Raw genomic sequence first — 12988 nt, 5'->3', positions numbered from 1 at the left:
AAAGCCCCTATCGGGCCGGGCCGGTTTGTTTACCTGCCGCGTCTGCAGGTTTGGCCGATCATGGCTCCCACTGGCCGCGGTTCGCTTCTCCAGGCCATGGGAGCTGCTGGAAGCGGCGGCCAGTACCACCCTCGCCGCTTCCTGCGGCTCCCATTTGTCTGGAGAAGCGAACTGCAGCCAGTGGGAGCCGCGATTGGCCAGACCTGCGGACGGGGCACGTAAACAAACTGGCCCAGCCGGCCAGGAGCTTTCCCTACACAAGCAGCGTCCCAAGTTTGGGAAACATGGAGTTAAACCATTACCAGACAAAATGATCCTTCTCATAAGGATCATAGCAACATTTTACCACTCTCTAAAGACTCCCCATGCTCCCAATTCTACTAGACATCCCTAAATTCACAAGAATAATGGCAAGAATAAGAACAAGCCAGTCAGCACCTGTGCCATCAGGTGCATGGTAGCCCTAGAAGGAGGAAAGGTTGAATCCATTTTTTGTATTTTGAAGACAAGGGATTGTTTAAAAGAGCTCTGGTATAGCACAATACTTTCTTGTTAGTCAGAGATTTACTAATGAGAACACTGAGTTTTATACACCAGTTACACCACTGGATGCTGTGCTACACTGAATGACAGAAGAGACATTTACCTCCTGACTAATTTTGACAAAAGCTTTGGATGAGGTTATGAAGTGTGCAATAGCTTTTAAAAATGCTTAGTGTTTTGAACTGCAATAGGCCTGCCTGATAAAAGCATGTAGCTACATGCACAACTCCAATGTGGGCACACTGCGCACACTGAGAATTCACTGGTAGAATTCACTGGCATAAGACTTTAAATATCACAATCCCTCGTGCGGTACTCTAAAAGGACCACAACATATCAACCCTATAAAGAATGGGTCATATCAAAATTCCCCTCCTTCTCTACATCTAAACGGTCGTCTATGTTCTCTCCCCCTCAAAGAGGAATTAATAACATGACTAAGTACTTTAAGAGAAAATCTCTAATTCCCACCAATACTGGAGAAAGGTTGAGTGGAATTTGGCCTTGCAACAAGCTACTCTCTATATAAAGTACTCACGTTGCAAACTTTGCATATTCTCTATAAGATGGGTTTAGAAATCAAACATACATTTGGGAAAATTTCATGCCAAAAATTACTGCTCTAAGGCTGATGCAATTTAACATCTTCCACAAACTTGACTGGCCACCAAATCAAGGTCCAGGAGACAGGCTAATGAAGATCAGAAGCAGTCAGTAGCTGCAGGCGTATGTTTTGGCAAGCACCAAACAAAGAATTTTTCTTATTCTATTATTACATTTATGTTGTAGAAATGAATTCACAAATGCTTGAAAATTAAAATGCAGATTGATGCCAGTTACATGTTCCTAAGCAGATCCGTTTAAATTAAATGGACTCTAGGGTGACCAGATGTCCCAATTTTATAGGGGCAGTCCCGATTTGGGGGGCTTTTTCTTATATAGACACCTATTATCCTCCACCGCTGTCCCAATTTTTTAAACTTGCTGTCTGGTCACCCTAATGGACTCACAAAGAACAACTGAAATGGATCTCTCTGGTTGGCTCAGTCCTGAAATTCCTACTGATGTGAGTAATCCCTCATCATTCAATAAGTTCCATGCAAATCAATGGGAAAAGTCATGCAAAGATTAACCAGGTGAGAAAGTGTTGCAAGATAATTCACTAGGTCTGCTATTGCCAAGAGTTATTCTCTGACATTGGAAGGGCGGGAACATTTATTTGGGAAAGAATTTGTTACTAATGCGGTAACAACAGCATCACAGAAAAGTTATTTTTGGAATGAAGGGCAAGCTGACTAATTTTGAAAAAGTTAGATGGTGTGGAGAAGAGGCAATTACTGATGTTTATAGAAGACAGAAAGCCAAAGAAAATATAAATGCAGAAATAGGGATCTCAGGTTGTCTTGGAGGAGAAAGATGAACATACACTAGTTCTATGGGGGGGGGGGGGGGATTATCCTATAAATTAGAATATATACAGGAAAAAGTACCAACATACGCTCTGATTCGGACCTTTGCCAAGGCATCTGTATACCAGCTGAAGTTGTACAGGACCCATAGTTCTGGCAGACCTCTTCAACCGCAGGAGGGATTCCACAGTAGCACAGATCTCTAATACCCCAGGCATAGAGGATGTGGCTCCAGGTATTCTGTGCTACTGGACAGGGAGATGTTGCAGCACACAGTAAATTAGAGCCATCTCTGGGGCTACTCTAGTTTATGGTGGGCACCACTCCAATTACCCTGACTGCCCTGACTGCCTCCAGAATCAAGGCGATGCAAAGATCACAGAGCCCCCACCTCAAAGACCTCCGGAGCTGCTCCCAGGTCAGCTTCACTGCAGTTTAGAATTGGAGCTGTAAAGCTGCCCATTAGAAATCTACATTACTCCAGTTTTACCCTCTTTAATCTTATTAATATTTTGATAGAAGTTACCCAACACTCTCCAGCATCAGGTCTCTTTATAAAAAGAGAGAGATAAAAAGAAGATTGATCTCTGAAGACCACAGCAATACTACTTTGGGACACATGATAGTGTTATATTCTTTTAAGCATTACAATAGATTTCAACAGTTATTTTGTTGGAGGAGTTAGGAAAAAAGCCAGACCTTTTGAGAGGTGCATATGCTGACTAGCATAGAATATCTGCTACGCACTTTCTACCCTTTGTCCTGCATCATCAACTTGTGCTATTAGACTAAGCTTTTTGGGTGTATCCTTTCTAGGAAAAAAAGGTGTGGTTTATTTGTGTGGGTTTTTTTTTTAAGTGGTAGAACTAATGTGGACAAAATTATAGTTTTAATATGTGACAGTAGGTCAAGGGAACAAGCTAATGTTAAATTCAACCTATTAATATATATTAGCCTGTCCACGCTACAATTTTTTCTTGTATAAATGTTAACATGGTAAAAAATGTCATTTTTTCCAGTTAAAACACCACCTGTGAGTCTGAGATTTATTTGCTAAGAACAGTTTAACTATTATACATTTCCAAACAACTATATGTAAACACTAAGAGGGTGTAATTTCACTGGATTCATAGCTGCAACACTATGAATTAGAAAATTTAGTTGCATTTTTATCGTGTCGTCAAAGGAGAAGTTACCCTCTTAAAAAGAAACAATGGATATGATATGCTGGGGCGGGGGAGATGATGTGTTCTATAAACTGAATGTAGCAACGGGTTTATTATGTAAATGTTTGTTCTGGAATGCTGTCAGCATACTTCTTTATCACTAGCCAAAGGAACACTTGACGTGAGGGTTATAGCCTTCCAAAGCCACATAAAGGTCAATTCCAAGGGAGAAAGACAGGTAAGAAAAGGACTCTTTATAAGCTGTCTCCATGTTTTTGCTGTTAGCTGCAGTGATCAAGAAGTCTGGTTCTGAATTATGACATCAGAAGCATTAAGTGGTTGGCTATTCAGGGAGTACTCGGGATAGCTAGAATTTTTCTGTCCATGCTATTTTTCCAACAGAAAGTTAGGAGTTTGTGAAGAATCAAAGAAACTTGTATAGTGTCAGCTCTCTATGGAAAACAGACTTTTCATAAAAGACCAATGTCCAAAATATTTCTAGATGGTAACCATAAATTTTGATTCAAAAAGGCTGCCATGGTGCCTCCTGGGAGTTGTGGTTTAGGTTCCTCCTACTAACATTATCCTACAGGCTGGGTTACCCAGCTGGAAGATATGTCCTATGATGAACCATGGCCAGAGACTCCCATGAGGTACCACAGCATCCTACCAAGAATGGAAACCATGGTGCATCCTGGGACATGTAGTCCAGCCAGTACATCCATCCCCTTTCCCCCATATAGAGGAGACTAGGAGCATGGGACTCCCAGATTACAACTCCCATGAGACACCATGACAGCTTTTCCAAATCAAAATGGTTTTTTGTTTTTGGTTGTTTTTTTTTTTTTTTTACTAAAAAGTTGAAGTGTTCCATGGAGTTAAAAAAAGAATTCTGATCAGCAAGTACCTAGCCAAAGATAGAGAACAAGATGTTTTTGATCAATGTACCTCTTAGCGAGCTGCATTCTGGTCAGTAGTACAATTTCCACTAAAAAGAAGAAAATTAAATACACTGGGGGAAGAAAAGGAGGAAGAGTTAGTGTTTTTTCCAAAAGCCCATTTAATTTGAAAAGGGTGAAGAAGTCAATGAATAGTAGAGAGGCACAAGTTTTGGTGAATTTATTAGTGAGACATACACACGCGCGAATTAGGAAGGCTTCCATTTTCTTTGGACAGTTGCATCTTTTCTTTTCCAGAATAAAGGGTTCTTAATAGACGGTCACTTAATGAAAAATGATAACAGGCAGGAGGCATAAGGCCTTTTTCATTTTAATAATGTGTTCTGAAATAAGCTAAATTGTCTTTGCTCCACATTTGGTTCTGTTTCACCTGCCTGCAAACAGGCATTCTGAAGGACAAGTTGTTCCAGTTTTACTGTAGTTTGTACTCCTCAATCATCTACTGAAGTGCTATTTTTATAGGGTTCTCCCCAACCACCACCATTAACCTGAAGTAAACATAGTAAAACCTGAGTAACAAGGAGACTACTTTTCCCCATTCTGTATGGGTGGGGAATGCCAGTGTCACAGAAGTGGACTGAGACTGGAAAGCTCAGGGGACCAAAAAATGGTGTATGGAGCCGTTCCTCTACATGTCACAACTCCAAGTTCACCATGCGTAGCGGTGATAGAGTTGGTGGCCTAAGTCCAGTTCCTAGCCAGCAGCTGCCCATATCACAAGCATCACCTTTAGCAGAGATGCCAAGAATTTAATGGACATGCAAATTAAGGTGGCTAGCACCCAGAACTCCGGAGTTTGTGGGTGCTTGACATCTCTCAGGATCAAATGCTAACATGCTCTCAATCAAACATGAAAGGCAGACAAGGCAGTAAACAACCAAGATTTTTTGAAGCTGCTAATGATTTGGAGTGTCCAACTGAAGTCCCCTTAAGAGAGGCCCAACTCTTCGAAAGTGCTGAGCAGCCACCCTCTGAAAAAGCAGGCCCCTTTCAGGTCTATCTGAACACCTCGCAATCTGCGTTTACCCTCCCAACCCCCATGTGGTGTGAAGTTGGGAAGTGCTATTATCCCCACTTTATGGGTGGAGAACTGAAGCACAGAGAGTCTAGATGACTTGCCCAAGGTCACACAGGAAGTCTGTGGTGGAACAGGAATTGAATTGAGGTCTCATGTCCCAAGCTAGCATCTTCACCACTGGACCCTCCTTCCTCTACCTATCTATGGTATCCCAAATGGGCCTCGTTTTACAATGTTGGCCAATACCATCCGCATAAAAACATGCAGAATATTTTAGTGTTGGCAAGCTGTGTATGCACATGCAAAATAACCACATCATGAAGTATAATCTGATAAGCTACCTAAAAAGCTATATTTGATACACAGATATTCTTGTTAAGGTTATTTAAGGGAACACTGCATGGCTGGTTGATTGGCCAGCCCACCATCTGCTCAACTGGCAGGTAACAGGATATATGAGGGGGAAGGAGAAAGAAAATGTCTGAGGGAGAATGATAGTCTTGGAGTCGGAGCAATGTACTGGAGGACTGGATTCAATTCTCCTCTCTGCCACAGACTTCCTGTGTGACTGTGACCAACTCATTCTCTATGAGTCAGTAGGGATGTAAAATGTTAACGGGTTAACCAATAAGCACCAGTCTTACTGGTAATGTATTCAGTTAACGTTTAAATGCCTAATGTGTGTCCGGGGTCCCGGCCACCGGCATCGCGCCTGGGGTCCCGGCTGCCGGGCTCGGCCCCCTTACCTTTGTCCAGATCCCCCTGCTCCCCTAGTTCCCTATGTTGTGAACTCGTTAACAATTAAAGGTTTAACCGATACAATTTTAATAGTTTAAATGGTTACTTTTCTAAACACTATTTACATCCCTATGAGTCAGTATCTCAGGTCTATACCTGGGGAAGCAACAGTTTCCCCAACCTCAGAAATGTTGCAAAGTCAACTTCAGTAAAGTTTGTGAGGCTCTCTGATGTTATGGTGATGGGAGAAATACAAAAACAATCCCTCCATTAAATGATTCATTAATATCTTACCTCAAAGAGGATATCTGGAGCCTAACTCACCTTAGCAACTCTACAGATAGCCAGTGTGTACAAAACAGAGGGGGGGGGGGAATCCAGAGAAGGAGTGATTTCAAGCTCCACGGGGTTACTATAAACAGAAACCACACCATTTTTTCTCCCTTTAAAACTGATTAAATTACATTACTCAAAACTCTCAGCATATAAGACATTCATGCAACTCAGGACAACTGTCTAAACTTGCTTTATAGTCTACGTGCTTAACATACTTCTACTGCATCACATATCTCCTACTTATTTTAAGTTTCATGGCTGACTGAAGAACTAGGTAGTCCACAGATGCTACTGAGTGTTTTACTATCATATTTGTAATGTGTTCATCAAGACAACATCTGGGCATCTCTAAAGTGACACAGTATCATATCAGATGGAATTAGTACAGTATGCTCATACAAACAGCACTATGAAAACAGCCTGAATGCAAGAATGAAAAGATACACAATGAAGCAGTGTAAAAGACACTGCAGTAGAAGCAATTAGAGAGGTCAGTAAAACTGCTCTCTGCTAATCCCAACTCCTTTGTATGACCTGCAGGGATAACATGGACACAGAAGGTGGATTAATAAACCCTGACAGTTAAAAGGTTAAGAAACAGCAGCACTTCTGTGACCCTTGTTCAGGAATTCCACATACTTTTTTCAAATAAAAGTCTGTTTGATTTAACTATAGAAACAAAATATACGTGCAGTGCCTCCTAAAAACCGCAGAATAAAAACATGATGCATTTCTATAGGATGACCCCCCTCAGAATAACTTCAAAGGTTCATATAAACACAAACATTAAAACAGATTGTGTTTTAGCTCCTGGATTACTTTCCTTGCAATAAAGTGGCGATGTTAAGTGTGATCTGGTTGTACTACTGAAATTGAAATTAAGTATTTCACATCACAACATCCATGATTTTGATAAAGAGGAAGTTTATTTTACAAACATATATTGACATTTTTCTAAAAAAACACACCTCCCACCTACACACAAATCCGTGGGTAAAAAGTTTAGAAAGCCACTTTCTGTTAATTTATCAATAAAATGGCTTTCAAGGCTCACATTTCTCTGTGCCACCCCTAATAGTTCCTCAGGATAGGAGGGATTTAACAATTGGTGGCAACAGCTCAAACTACTCCAGAGAACTTGGTACAATAGTTACCGCAGCACAGACAAGAGCGGAGGGAAAAGTGGTTTCGGGCTTGGACACAATAAAGTATGTTTGCAATTAGCAAAAGCAGAAACAAAGGACAGAAAAGCGAGCGAGAGAGGAGAAGAAAACGAGCAGCCCAGACCAGGTCTGTCCGATCCAGCAGTGACCTGTTAGAGAGTGACCCTGGCTCTGACGCAGCGCAGCACAGCTCGTGGAAGACACAAAGTTGTCAAGAGAACCGCCCTGGGGGGTTCAGGACTTGGGCAAGCGCCGGGGGGGAGGGGGGGGGAGGGAGAGAGAGCTTCCATGTGCATTTTCAACAGAGCCCTTCAGGCCCCCTCCCCAGATACGGCAGGGACTGGGAGGGGGCAGGATAGCGGGATAATGAGGGGAGAGGGGAGCAGGACGCGGGGGGGAGGAAGGGGCCTCTCTCCACCCGGGAGATGGGAAGCAGGAGCGGAACTGCATGAACGACCCCCCTCCCAGCAGCAGAATCGCAGCGCCGCGAGCGCAGGCGGGCGCTCCCCGTACCCCGGCCGGCGGGGGGAAGGGGGGCGGCTCGCCCCTGCAGTGCCACCTCCTCCCGCTACCCCTTCTCCGCAGGGACTCGGGGGGCGCCGGCCCCCCAGCTTTGCAGCAAGAGGGGCGACGGAGCAGGGGCTCCCCCAGCTCTGCAGCAAGAGGGGCACCCTGGCCCCCCAACACTGCAGTGGTGGGAGAGCTCCCCCCCCCAGACTCTCTGCCGGGACACCCCCTCCCCGGCCCCCCGCAGACGCAGCCCCAGGCGGGGCCCCCGGCACTTCCCCCAACTCCCGCAAACTCGCTCGCGCACTCACCCCGCGGGCGGGGCTGCTTGGCCTCCTGCAGCGGCGGGGAGCGGGGGACAATGGCTGGCGGCACGGGGCGCTGGTGCAACAGGCGGCGGCACCCGAGCGCTCCCGGCGGCTCCCTCCCTCCGCTGGCCCGACGAGCAGCCCTGAGCCAGGACGCATGCGCCACCTAGGAGGGAGGGGGGGTGGAAGGGGAGGACCCCCCCTTTCTCCATCCCACTAGGTTCCTCCTCCTAGCGCGGGGGGGAAGCGGGAGGCCGCTCTGATTGCACGGCCTGGGGGCCCGTGAGCTCGCGGCTCCCACTGGGGGGCGTGGCCCCGGCGTGGGGAGGAGGGAGCTCGCCCGGGCGGCTGGAAATCACGCGTGGAGGATGGGGAGCGGGAGCGTGGACGGGGCGCGGAGCTGGCTCCAGTTGGTGCATTTTGCAGGCGTGGAGAATTCAGCAGCTGAGCAGGGAGTTCATCAAAAGGCAGCTCCTGCCGCTTGCCTGCTGTCGGGGGATCCCAGAGCGCCTTACCGGCTTGCATAGATTAATCCTCGCAATGCTTCCTCCCCCCCGTGACATGCCTGTTACCCTCCTCGCTTTACAGAAGGGGAAACTGAGGCACGGATCACTTAAGTGGCTTGCCCAAGATCTCCTGCCCCTCAGTCCTGAGATAAGCTTTAGCGGGTAGGTCATTCTTCCCCACAGGACAACACAGTTACATCTCAGAGAATATATATATTGTAATTCTTGGAGAGATTGGGTAGAAAAATAGGTGGCCTGCAGATTTTAAAGTTACTATTTACCTACATAGAAGATTACTAAATTACCATCGGTTAGAGTTGGGGAACTCCTCTCCGGACTTTGAGATTTTGTAACATTTCAGAAGCTCTCCCCCATTTTATGTTTTAGATTTCCCAAGGCTTCAGTGAGTTTCATAAAACAGTCTCCTCCCCCTTAAACAAATAATTGAAATCCTCAAAGGACGGTGTAGTTTTAAAAGCAAATGTATTTCTACCGAAACGGAAGCCTGCTCTCTGTAAAAAAACATGCAGCAGCAGTTTGCTGTAAACCAGTGGAACCCAAATCTAAGAATTCTCTTCTAAATGTAGGTCCTCTTTGGATATGCAAGTGTACTACCAATTTGCTGGCACACCTGAAAAGTGGGGGTGACACTGTCAGACCTTTCCATCATTCCAAATTGTGGGGAGCAAGGACTAGAGCAGCTGCAGGGCTACTCCAGTTATGCTTTCTAAAACAATCCCATGTACTTCTGGGTCCAAACTCAACAAGAGCAAAGCGCATTCTGACTCACCCACGGTATGCCTCCTACTAGCTGGGCAGGCAGAGAATGATGTATAGCTGGCTATATTTATGTTATACCACTTGGGGATTTTCCCTGTGTCAGGGATTCCCCAGCAGCTTTAAGCCCCTTTGCACCACTGGAGCTACACAAAAGGCATCTGCATCAGGCAGATGACATATCTGATGTTTCACACACTCATATGGCACAAAAAATAAAATGTTTCTCAAAAGGTATATAGAGTCTGGTCAAATGCAGGGGAAAGCACAGGTTAGCTGCACACAGAAGACCATCCTACCCTTACAATGGGCTAAATCCTGAAGTTTTCACTTAGTTTTTACTCAGTTTCACTTCATTGAAGTCAATGGCATTTTTGCCCCAGGAAAAACCTGGGGGGCGGGAGGGAGGGAAATGAGCACAGATCTCAGTATTTTGTCCCAATACATTTTTATCTCTAAACTGGACATTCTAATTTAGAGGTTCTCAGGCAGGGATTTGTGGTCCACGTGGACTTTCAGGGGTGGGAGTAAACAGTACGGGAGACCTTCAAAGTGCCTGAAGTGAAATCCTGGTCAGAATCTTGAAATTGACTGCAGTGGGACCAGGATTCCACCTGTTTTCCTGTACAATTTATGCATTGAATAACAAATTGTGATTTGTTGTTTTTTGACGGAGAAATTACAGCTTTTTCCAGACTGGGAAGAGAGATTGCTGGTCTCCCAAGGCCTGAGAAGCCTTGTTTTGATTCCAGGAAGGTACTTCTAGTGAGTTTTATCACCTACATTTCACCTTGATGTTTCTCCCTCATGTGCGACCTTTTCCAGTTTATTCAGCTGCTCTCTGAATTCTAATTAATTATAATACTGTGCTGCTTTATTGAAGTTAAAGAAACGTGGTCAACTTTTTAAAGACCTGGATTTATTTTTATTTGAAGGAAATAACTTTCACCCACTAAACTTTAGCTTCAGTTGTGTGTTTCAGTTTGTGTTACATTTCTAACATTCCCTCCTCTGGCTATTATAAAGTATCTCCTTCTAGTGTTTCTGGCATCATACACTCTTTAACAGTGAAATGTGATCCTGTGCAAATAAATGTGGCGCACATGTACCCACCACCACAACATTCTGTTGCATGCACCGTATAAGTGATCCCTGCAGAGGGAAGGACTCATTTTGTCGTGTTTGAGCTGCTCACAGATTAGATGCACATATTGTATCATTTTTTCTGCAGTGATTCTCATACCTCTGTAACCCTCACAACAACCCTATGAGTTGAGTACATATGATTATCCCCTATCAGACACATTGGGAGACTATGGCACAGAGGGCCAAATGCAGCCCTGACTTACACTGCAAGGAAAATGTGGCTCAGAAAGGTTGTGACTTGTCAAACCCACAAGTTAGCAGCAAAGCCAAGGGTAGCAGCACCTATTTCCTGTCTTCTAGTCCCACTAACCACTAGAAATCATTACCTCACTAGAGCAGCTTTTGTCCGAAAGAACCTAGAGCACTGTGCTAAATATGGGCTGATCCTGTGCCCCTTTAAGTCAACGGCAAGAGTCATTTTAACTGACCTGGAAGACTGATCAGGCCCTGGCATAGTGCACAAGAATCATTTCACCACTGGAGTGACACAGTCACTTCTCGGTTTGGAACACTTCTGCCCTTTTAGCACACAAGATTACGTGACGGTGTAGAAGAACAAGATGAGAAGAATAACTTTCCCAACTGAAGCTGCAAGGGATGGGGGGGGGGGGGGAAGGCGGATTGGTATGGCTGCTATACGGACCCAACTTTTAATTCGATGAAACCTAGGTTAATCCCTCTTCCCTTGTGAAAAGGTGCCATGAGTTCTTTAATGGGTATGACTAGTCAGACCCTTATTTTTATCTCTCACCTAACAGACAGGAAGTCCAGCAACACATTGTTGACTTATAGGAAAGAGTGCCACCTAGTGAACCCCCACTTCCTGCAGCACCTCTGTGTCCCATGGAAGCACTGACCCAACCCAGCCCATAAGGACAAACACAATAACAAGGTGGCATGGTAACAGCTGAATAAATCTTTCCATATAGCATATGGAAAAATATATTTTTCCCCACTTAGACTTCAATCAAGGGAATGTTTCTGCTTTAGCAGCTAGGTATACAGCAGACAACCCCATACATCACAAGTCTTTCTCTCTTTTTCTCTCTCACATACCCACTATGCATTTACACACACACACAACAGCTGTAAACGCTTTCAGGAAGTTTTTTGAATGAGAGAAGGCAAAGCTAAGCAGTCTCCTGAGAGATTGTACCCTAATTGCAACATTCTCTACAACGAAGTCCCCTGTAATGGAGAAGGTGTCAATTCACCTCCAGCAGCCTCAGCACTGCTGTCCTCTATCAAGTAGATATTGCCAATTGGATAAAACTGCAGTGATTTTGTGATGTAGGTGAAGTAGGGACCGGGTTATAGTACATTGGCTCTGAGGACCTCTGAGTGCTTTCTAAACAGGTTAACCTTCATTTCCTACCTGTGAGGTAAGTAAGTGTTCTGCCCATTTTACTGATGGACGGAGAGCTTAAGTGAGATGCCTAAGATCACAACAGAATGGGGAATCAAACTGAAAGGCCCAGTTCATTGTTGGACTCCAGCCCTTTTCATCAGGCAGGCTAGCTCAAAGCGGCTCTAGAGTAGACATAACCCAGCCCACCAGGAATACCACTGGCACATGAGGATCTTGATTTCAGGGGAAGAGTCAACTCCGTCAGCTCTATACCACCTGCACATTAGGTCTGGGCAATAGAGGTCCAGATGGGAAGGCAGGGGAAGTATCACACAGATGAGGTGTGGGCAGGTCTGAGGACGAGAGGGAGGGGTAAGTTAAGTGAAAGAGCATAGCCTGGGCACCCTTGAAATTCCATCCCTCTGCAAAGTCCCATAGGGCTCTTTTATTACTAATATTGCAGTGGCATATAGGAGCCTCAGACATGGAGCAGGCAGGAGCAGCACCAGGGTTTTTGGCGCCCTAGGCAGGGGTCCTTCCGCGTTCCCAGTCGTCGTTGGCAATTCTGCGGCAGGGGGGTCCTTCCGCGCTCCTGGTCTTCGGGGCGGGTCCCAGAGCGAGTGAAGGACCCGCCGCAGAATTGCCACCGAAGACCCGGAGCGCAGAAGGACCCCCCAGCGCCGAGTTGCTGCCTAGGGCAGCAAAATGCTGCCCCCCCCCAAATCCTGGTGCCCTAGGCAACCGCCTAGGTCGCCTAAATGGAAGCGCCGGCCCTGGGAGCAGGACCCCTTTGTGCTGGTTCTGTCCCAGAGAGCTTGCAATCTAAGTTGAATTCAGGGCTCAGTTTAGAGCAGACTTTAGGGCTACTATAACCTGCACTGGAAGGTCACAAGGCCCCTGCGGCCCCTGAATGGAGTAGATATAAACTCCCTGCCATCTGTTGCTGCACCAGTGCCTATCCCTGCAATTCCTGACTCCCAGCCTTCTGCTCCAATTACCAAATAATACTTTTTAATTGCAACCATCTTCAAGGTGCTTGGGATGAAAGACTTGTGCATTGAAAT

At 45.5% G+C, this 12988-nt stretch overlaps 1 protein-coding gene across 7 annotated transcripts in view; it reads right to left on the bottom strand.

The window, feature by feature from the left end:
* The window catches only part of AKAP13 (A-kinase anchoring protein 13), a 341004-nt gene extending 332713 nt beyond the window's left edge, over positions 1–8291 (bottom strand). For 4 of the 7 annotated variants that reach the window (XM_042856648.2, XM_065559282.1, XM_065559288.1 and 1 more), the window contains exon 1: positions 8151–8291. The gene's annotated coding sequence lies outside the window, so the exon portion shown is untranslated. The remainder of the gene's footprint in view (positions 1–8150) is intronic. The other 3 variants (XM_024102918.3, XM_008165446.4, XM_065559275.1) reach the window with 2 other exon arrangements.
* Positions 8292–12988: the final 4697 nt, after the last annotated feature.

This window comes from Chrysemys picta, chromosome 10 (genome assembly GCF_011386835.1).
Source record: "Chrysemys picta bellii isolate R12L10 chromosome 10, ASM1138683v2, whole genome shotgun sequence".
Taxonomy (NCBI): domain Eukaryota; kingdom Metazoa; phylum Chordata; order Testudines; family Emydidae; genus Chrysemys; species Chrysemys picta.
This window is presented reverse-complemented; position numbering and strand designations above follow the sequence as displayed.